This window comes from Pinus tabuliformis, chromosome 5_1 (assembly GCF_031772625.1).
Source record: "Pinus tabuliformis cultivar Carrire ecotype Pingquan chromosome 5_1, CPIR1, whole genome shotgun sequence".
NCBI lineage: Eukaryota > Viridiplantae > Streptophyta > Pinopsida > Pinales > Pinaceae > Pinus > Pinus tabuliformis.
The window spans coordinates 80,016,180-80,025,690 of NC_142305.1; positions in this window are offsets into that span (position 1 = coordinate 80,016,180).

Consider the following 9,511-nt stretch of genomic DNA (forward strand, 5'->3'; position numbering starts at 1 on the left):
GCTTTTACAACATCTTTTAGGTGAGGGTTGAGTCTTCTTTGCGGTTGGCGAACATGTCTTGCATATTTTTCTATATAAATATGGTGGGTGCATAATTGGGGGTCAATCCCTTTCATATTGGGGTAATCCCACGCAAATGCTTCTTGATGCTTCCGTAACAGGTGGATGAGTTTTATTTCTTGATCCGGTGTAAGGTTGGCATTGATGTTTAGCATTTTTCCCGGTTCGATTTCCACTGCTTTACTATTGGGAACAAAAGTTACAGGTATCGTTTGGTCATGTGTATCTTTCAAGGGATCTTCTTCTAGTTCATTCTCGAATGCAGCTTCTATCATAAAACACTGTGCATGAGGTCTAGATTCAGTTTGACTAACAAAGTTGTTGATGGCATCATCTTCTGTTTGGTCTTTAAAGTCTAGGGCCCTCTGTATAGTCAATGGTGATCTGATATTGTCAGTAAGGTATGATACAGGGTGCTGGTTAGTTTTTATCATTGTCAAAATTGGCTGTGTTGGAGGGTATAGGACTAGGTTTTTAATATCTAGTCCTCTGGTTATGGTCATATTCCCCTGCCGGCAACCAATGTAAGCATCGACGGTAGCAAGCCAAGGTCTACCTAAAATTAGCGGGTGTCCATCCAATCGGGTTTTTGGATTAATTACCAGGAAATCAGTTGGGTATTCCCAAGAATCTATAGAGACCATGACATCATATAGAGTTCCTTCTGGTCGAACTACTGATCGGTCTGCCAATTCTAACAAAGTAGAGGTGGGTTCTACCGATGTAATACCGAGCTTTTGGCAAGTAGAAGTTGTCAAAATATTAATTGCAGCTCCTAAATCAACCAAAGCATTAATCAAGGTATGGCCATAGATTTGGACAGTTACGATTGGATTTCCTGTATCCTCATATTTAATGGGTGCTCTTGATAATAGGTCAGATAAAGTACCGACTACTTGGACTCTTGGGTTAGTGGTTATATTCCTCCTTGGTTTTTTTATGCACAATTCTTTTATAGTTTTTTCATATATAGGGATGTCTTGAATGGCTTGGAGGAAAGGAATTCGTATGTATAGGTTTTGTAACTCTCCCAGAATGTCAAAGTCTGGATGTTGTACAAGTCGTGGTATGACTAATCGTTTTGGGAAGGGAGGAGAGGGTGTATTTGCTTGATGATGAGTCTGCTACTTATTTGCACCCTCTTGTTGTAACGGTTGTTCTATTAGTAATTGATCTTCAATGTGAACTGTTTTATCTCCCTCTGTTTCGATTATACGTCCAGATCTTAACTGAAGATCATTGCACTCCCTCAATTCGGGTCCCACTTCTGCTGATTCTATAATTTGGAGGGATTGGATCGGCCTGTTATTAGGATTAGGATTGGGTTGGGCTGGGAGTTGCGGTCTCAGATTAGACTGGGGATTTTGTTGCAAAGCTGGCAGAGTCGGTTGAGGGAGTGGAATAGTTCCTGTTGGCTGATATGTCGATTTTGGCCAATTTGTCTGCCAGGGTGAACTTTGTGAAGTAGGGGGGGTCCATTGCAGAGGGTATGAGCTATTCTGCCAATATGGTGGGGCGTAAGGAAAATTCGGCCAACCAAATTGGCTTGGCTGATTCATCCATGGATTTGAAGAAGGAAATGGTGGTGATGACCAGTTCGAAAATGGAGGTTGAGATTGGTTTTGCCACATACTATATTGTTGAGCGTTATATTGTGGAGGCTGAAAAGAAGAAGTTGGATATGAAAACATACCTGATTGCCTTGGTTGCCACTGGCGACGCTGGTTAACGAAGTATGCTAGTTCTGGCTCTTCTTCTGCTTCCTTATATACTGCTTTCAATCCAGGAAGTGAGGGGCAACTTTCAGTCAGATGATCTTTTGTACAGATAGCACATGTTTGAACTGCATCCAGCGGACATTCCTTGTGGCTATGTTTTCTTCTGCATCGGGGGCAAAAGATCGCCAAATTTTGTTCTGCCTCTATCTGCTTCTGTTTAGCCTGCACAATATCAAGTTGTGTAGTCAATGTCCCCAGGATATCAGTTTTAAAATTTTCTAACAAATTCCCAAGTTCTACACGTGTTACTCCTTCTGTTGGTATTTTGTTATCTCTGACAAACCGATCATATTCTGTTGGCTTTATCCTCGTGCTACCTCTCGAGCTCCTGATACATAAATCAATGATGTCAGCAAAATTTTCTTGATAAATATCCCCTTTTCCCATGATATTTAATGTTTCAATCCATTGTTCCTTCATGCCTCTAATCAATGCTGTTTTTAACACATTATCGGGCAGAGGTAGTGATGCATATGGAGATCTCTGCAAATTATATTGAAAACGTTCTACATATTCTTCTAGTGTTTCGTTTGGTCTGGCTGTCATCTGAAATATTTCATCTTTTAGTTCTATAGACCTACAATAATCTTGATATTTCTTTAGGAAAGATTCCTTCATCTGCTCCCAGTTATTTATAACCCCACCACCTAAACCCATAAACCATCTTAAAGCAGCTCCTTTCAAAGTGGAGGGGAACAACTTTAATTTTTGAGGGTCAGTGGTGTAATCATATCCCCTGCATAATACATCAAATTCAAATAAGAATGCATCAGGATCCTCTGATGTAAGTCCATGAAATGTAAGAATGTGTTGAAGGGGAATTGCTTTCATAGGAGCATTTGCTGTGGAATCCACTATAGGATATTGTAATGTAGAAGTTTGAGTGTTTGGCTGATTCTGTGCCATGGGATCGAATATGTGCCAGTAACCTTCTGGGATTTCTAAGAGGGTATTCCTAGGCGGAGAAGGAACGGTCTTAACAGGGATTGTTTTAATAGTACTTCCTTTATCTGGAATAACGAGAGTCCCTGTTGCTTGAGGAGATTGAATCCCTTCAACAGTGATTTTTACAGCGCTTCCTTTATCTGGGCTTTTTAATGGATGAATTATCCTAGGAGGAGATTTTGGCTCCTCAACTTCTCCTGTTTCCCCTTCTCCTTCACAAAGATTGCTTAGATTCCCTTCCTGCAGTCGTTCTAGAATAGAATTTTCAATTTCTTGAAAGTCCTGTTCATCAGTCTGACTATGCACCTCAGCGAAGGCTACAGATGGTGATCCTGCGGCCTGAAGGGAGCTAGTAGATTGTTTAGAATTGGTTTTCCTAAACCCTACTGATGGCTGAGATTCATTTTTCTTATAGATTTCGTCTATGAAGGTTGTTCGGCCAAGGGTCACCGGACCTTTGGATTTTTTGGGTTTGAACGGAGTTTTGATAATTTTTTCTGGCTTTTTCTGCTTAGTCATACACTCTATAAACTACCAAATTCTATTCAACCCACAATTTTGCCAGGAAAGCGGACGGTGGAGCAGGGCTTTTACATGCTCCATATGCAGGTTCTTACCTTCCGTTTTTAAAATCGAACTCTCCCCTAGCAGACTCGTACACTACTCTGTAAAAGACAAATGGTTGTACTCTTTCCCCGGCAACGGCGCCAAAATGTAGAGTTGTAAGAAGGGTCTCTTTCACCTCTAGTTATGCTACATTAATAAGTCAATCCGGGAACGCTTTGTTATTGCAAAGAGTAGCTCAATCCGAGGCTATTCATCAGAGTAATGCTTAGTAGTACAGTGTCTAGAAAATACAAGAGTAAACGACTGCTAAACCTATGACTAAATTGCTTTTAAAAATCACACAGCGCAGTTTATCAGTCAAGGGTACGGAAGCGATAACCCATCCCTCTAGAAACTAATGGAAAGGAAATTAGGGCATGGACCATAGGTCTGGGAGCTAGGCAGCGACTTGCTGAGGCTCACTACAGCCTTAGACCTTCTCTCACGCCAAAACAGTAAATGAAAGTAACTGAAATCGGCAGAAAGTAAAATGAAACAACAAACAGGAAATGGAACAGCAAATCTGAAATGGAACAGCAATAAATGGAACAACAAGAAATGGAACAGCAGTCCAATAAACTAAATCTCGCGAGTCAGACTACGCTTGCTCTATTGAATTAAACTCACATCCTGCAATCAAATAGCAATCTTCTCTCTAAAGCAACTTCAATGAATTATACTTTATGGAACAATATTCACAAATGAATTATGGAACAGCAATCATCAAACGTATATACACAACACACTTATTATAGCAATCTGATGATTAAAGAGAATATGACTATGTTTCCAGATAGAATAATATTACTTCCAGATTCCAATAACTGAGATTTCAAATGAATCAAATACAACAATATTCAATATGAAGGCTCTGTAACAGAAACAGTTGGCTTAGACTGCTAACATGCAATCAACTCTGAAGAGATTCACTTATGCAGTACAGAGTCACGATATAAATCTTCTTAACAGAAACCATTAATGAATTGATTGTAACAAAGCATGGAATAGCATATGAAAAACATATCAGATTATCGAACTGTAAAGATAAACAAATCACACAGAAGCCAAATTATAATGATACAAAACTAAGTGTCCTTCGGAGCCGGGCCCTTAGCTTCCAATGGCACACTGCCTTAGATTACTCCAGACGCAAAGATGAAATAAACACCAAGTCTTTTGTATTAAAACATCAACAAATGTACAACAAAACAAGTCTTAGTGAAAGTCGATGATCAAAGTTGAATCTGGAATTCTCAGTTACATATCTGAACAAAAAGTCCTCTTGCTTAACGCTGCTGTCCCTTTTTATAAGAGTAACGGCAGAGGTATCTAGGTAACAAAAATAAGCAAAACAGCGATCCCTCAGGATCAAAGATCCTGAGGGATTCCCCAAGCCATTAATCCTTTACTTTTCTTCCCCTGCTCCGCCGAGTCGATAATCCTTCTTCCTTTCCAGGGCCGTCTTGCTTCGATCTGTTCGATCTTGTTCGCATCTGGTTCCCTCCTAAAGGGACAACAGTTGTTGCTTCTTTGTCTTTTCCTTTCGAATGGCAATCCTTCTTTTCCACCCTTTCCTGCATGGAAAAATAACAATTATCAGCGATTAAGTTTTCCATGCTAATTCTCACACATTCTATTAAAATTCTTTATTTCTTTAAGCTCATTATGCAGAAAGGGTTACAATTGTTACTGAAAAGTTACTAAATTGTTCGTCAAAAACATACCTTTCCAGTTCTCCACAATATTATGGTGGTATAGCAAATGCATTGTTGCATGTTGAGGTGTAATAATTGATAGGACTACACATTAGGCCATAAGGGCCGGTTTATTTGATGATCTCATGCGAGCCCATACGCATGAGGGAGAATAAGTAACACTACATATGCCAATGGTTACTTTGTCTTGTGTATAGCTCTTGATGGATAGCTCTTGAAGAGCTATACGATCATCTTGAGGGGGCCAAGTGCCTGATGTTCTAGGCTAGGTGCCTATTATTGGATTAGGATGCCGAAGTCTGGAAGGGATGTAAAGGACTTCAATGCCTGGGGCTGTGTGCCTTAGTAGTTGTGGAGGGAGTGGGTCAGCCTTGCAAGATGCCTGGGGTCATGAAGTACCAGACCGGATGCCTGCCTTGGGGCAGATGAGGTCTGAGTCAAGCGCGAGCCTTGGGCCCAGCCTTGGACTAGGATACAGACTGGGTCGGGCTTAGCCTGGTGCCAAAAGTGGGAAAAAGGACAGATATTCCTTGAGATTTCTCGGGGTGTTGGGGACTTTCGATGCCTACTGGTTATGCTAGTTCAGCAGAGGGTGTTGGCAACATGAAGTTAATAAAATAATAAATAATGCATAATTCAACATAACTTCGGGATGAAGTTCCTTAAACTGGGAGAGTATGTAATATCCCTCCCCTTAATAATATAATAATAATATAATAATATAATAATAAATAATACAAAAGTAATAATTAATTATAGAAATAATAAATAATAATAAGTAAATCACTTAATAATAAATAATAAATCATAAATGTTAAATAATAAATGATATTAAAAATATATACAAAAAAATAAATAAAAATAATAAAAATAAAAATAGTAATAACCATACTAAAACTCTAAATAAGAATAAATAGAAATAAAACAAGAAAACTATCAAAAAGAAGGAAATAAAACAAGAAAGCTAAAAATCAAAAGAAAGTTGCATGTAGACACATGGAGTGTGTGCATGTGGTTCCCCTTCCAATGTTGTTCTATTTAATAGATGGTGAGGAAGATGAGAGGCATTCTCGCATTCCATCTTTCCAAGATTCTTTCATTCTCTTGGGAGAATGGTGTTCTAAGACATAGGAGTCACTGGAAGTAGTACGTTGATTGAGGGCTCGGGGGTGGCCAGTTGTAGCAAATCCTTGCACAATTGAGCCTACGGTTGGGTGGAGAGTCGTCCCCAAAACCTTGTTGCAGTAAGCCTACTTCTACCATAGGTAAGCACTATTCTTAGTTGAATTTAGTTTATTAATTACATGTTTATTTGGCTAGGTAAGGGCCACTCTGATTTAAGTTTAATGTTAATAAGTTAATTAGATATTTATTTTGGGCTGTTACAATTGATGTCTTCATAGGGACTTTAAAAGGTAACATTGATCATGAGGTTCGTCTTTGGAAACCTCATTCATTGGAGAAGGAATTTAGGCTAAAAGAAAAATTGAAAGAAAAATTATGGCAACAAGAAATCCTACCACTCACAATTATAAAGATGGAATTTTACCATATCTTGTAATGCATTGGCAGGGATTACCACTCCTTAAACTCTCAAGATAGAAGGACATATCAAGAAGAAAAAGGATAACCTCACTTTCATGCAGAATGGAATGAAATAATAGGCATATCAACATCACAGTGAAAGAAGTTTTGATATAGGCGATTGGGTATTTTTACAAATACAACCATACAAACAAATGTGCCTCAAGTAAGCTAAGAAGGATAATAAATTATCACCAAAGTACTATGGTCTTTACAAGGTGCTGCAAAAGATTGGTACTATGGCATACAAATTGGAGCTTCCTGCATCTTCCTGAGTGCCCCTAGTTTTCCATGTTTCATGCCTAAAGAAGGTTATAGATGACAAGCTCCCAATTCAAACAATATTGTTGGAACTTGATGAGGAAGGAAAAATCATATTGGAACCTGAAGCAGTCATGGAAATAAGAATCTGACAGCTACGAAATCAATCAATTTCAGAGCATATCATCAAGTGGAAGAACTTACCCACTGAAGATTCCACATGGGAGGATGAGAATTTTATATAGAAGCATCCATAACTACTCAAGCGTTGAGGACAACACTTTTTGAAGAAGAGGAGCATGTTAGGTCAGCATACTACTAGTGTAACCCCTTATTGTTATTAGTGCAACCCCCTTATTATATTGTTGTGCCCACGTAGTCCCCATATTGTTATTACTCTGCCCTATAGAATCCCACTATTGTTATTGTTGTGCCCTTACATTATTATTGTTATGTCGACTCTGATTATATTATGACCCCTTAGACTCCTATATATAGAAAGGAGGTCTTGGCATTTGTATCATCAAAGAATTGTTCATTTGTGTAATGTAAAGGAGATTTCCCCCTCAAAGAGGTTGTTTTTGAAGTCATTGATCTATCTTTTCTATCTTTTTGTAAGTTGGTTTCATAAAAAATAATTTCGCCTTCCTCTGAAATTGGAGTGAGTTATTTGAAATTGTAGCATATAATATAGTGGACATATGGGTGGTCTTTAGAACTCATCAACTGTTGTTATAGAGTACCCCTCAAACCACATAGTTTTCCAAGATCATGCTTTAATACCACTATAATATACCCCCCTTGGAATATCTAAAAATTTCCACTAAAATTTATAAGTTTATTTTAGTTGGCCAGTGAGGTATTTAGTCAAATAGTTTGCATGCATATTTTTGTAGGTGCTTTCTTTGTATTTATTTTTAAATAAACATGCACAATACCAAATAGATATTATGGAAACACTTCAAACAATAGTATACAAACTTGCATTGAACTAAGAAATTACACATACCACTAATAGAATCCTACTACAACAATTTTAGAAAGAACTATGAGAGTAGATGACAACACCCTTTAGTTGAATAGTTAGGTTGTAGGACAACCACTCCATGAATAAATCTAGAAAATTGGCCCACAAGGATAAGCTAGTTTAATAACTAAAAATATCTTCATCTTTTCCTATGCACTCTCACCAAGTAATAACCGATGTATATAAAAACTTGAGTAGACACAAGACAAGGGAATTGGCCCTCTTCAAATCAACAACTTGATCTTTAAAAATGTTTGCCACTCAATCCTCAAAATATGATGAAACTCAACCCCTTTTTTAATAGAACTCGGTCCTCAGACTTATGGCAGAACTTAGACCCCTTATAGCATCTCATCTCCTCACGCAAACGGCCATGGACTAGAGATAAGATCATCTTGTTATAGAGAATATAAAATACCAACAGACAGGTTATAAAATCAACTAATAACACCTCTAGATTTGTTTTTTCTCTACCAATGACTTCTTCTCCATCAACAATATTTAGCACAATGTTGGAATCTTAGTGACTCATACTAGATAAGGTGTGCCTGACATTCCAATACCAAAACCAACAACCAAAATTAGGGTTTCCAAAAACCCTAAACTCTCTTCTCACGATTTCTCCAAAAATCTATTTTCCAAGTGATCAAATGTGAGAATGGGGAGCAAATCCTCATTTCCATTTTTAAAACTCACTTGACCCTTGTCACATTTTATATTTTATTTTAATAAAGTCACTTTAGTGGATTTTCTCACTTTATAATTTAAAAGTGGTTTTTCATTAACCCAGGACCCATATCCCTTTTTTCCTTCACTTAACTTTTACAATTTTTTCTCCTAGGAAAGTGGTGTTCCCTTGATTAATTTTCCTGTCTTAGCTTACAAGAACTTAATTAGACTAGCTAAATCTTCCATTTATGTTTTTTAAGTGAATGGAAACATTAAAATTACATATTAAATTTTCTTATTTTTAATAATATTTTAATTTATTTATATACAATTTGGTTGGTTAGAATCTTATAATTGAGCTGAAGCGAGATATATATATATATATAGAGCATGGGTTTTATTTTATTGTATCTTAATATACAAGATACTATATTATTAAATCGTTCTCTCTAACTGGTGTGTTAGATGATGCAACATATGATTCAGAACGCATGAAAGCTATTTATTTAGACATCAAATGTTCTCTTAGTTTATTATCTTATAAATTAATAATGGATACACGAGAGAAATCTTGAATCATACATGGCTCATGCAGCACTTCCATTCAGATATCCTTCCATGCATTTTATTAATTTATAACTTAAGAGTGGTCCCCCACGTGAGAAATTTCATACCTACTACAAAGTATAGTTGACATAGAGCGCGAGAGGGTATCTCCATGGTTTCATCAATTTTTTTAATTTCCATTATCGTTTTAAGAGAAGAATTTATTTTATATTAATGTAACATATAATCATTTTCAAATTCAATAAGATTATAAAAACTTATAATTGAAAATAATAAACAAATAAATAATTGAAAATAAT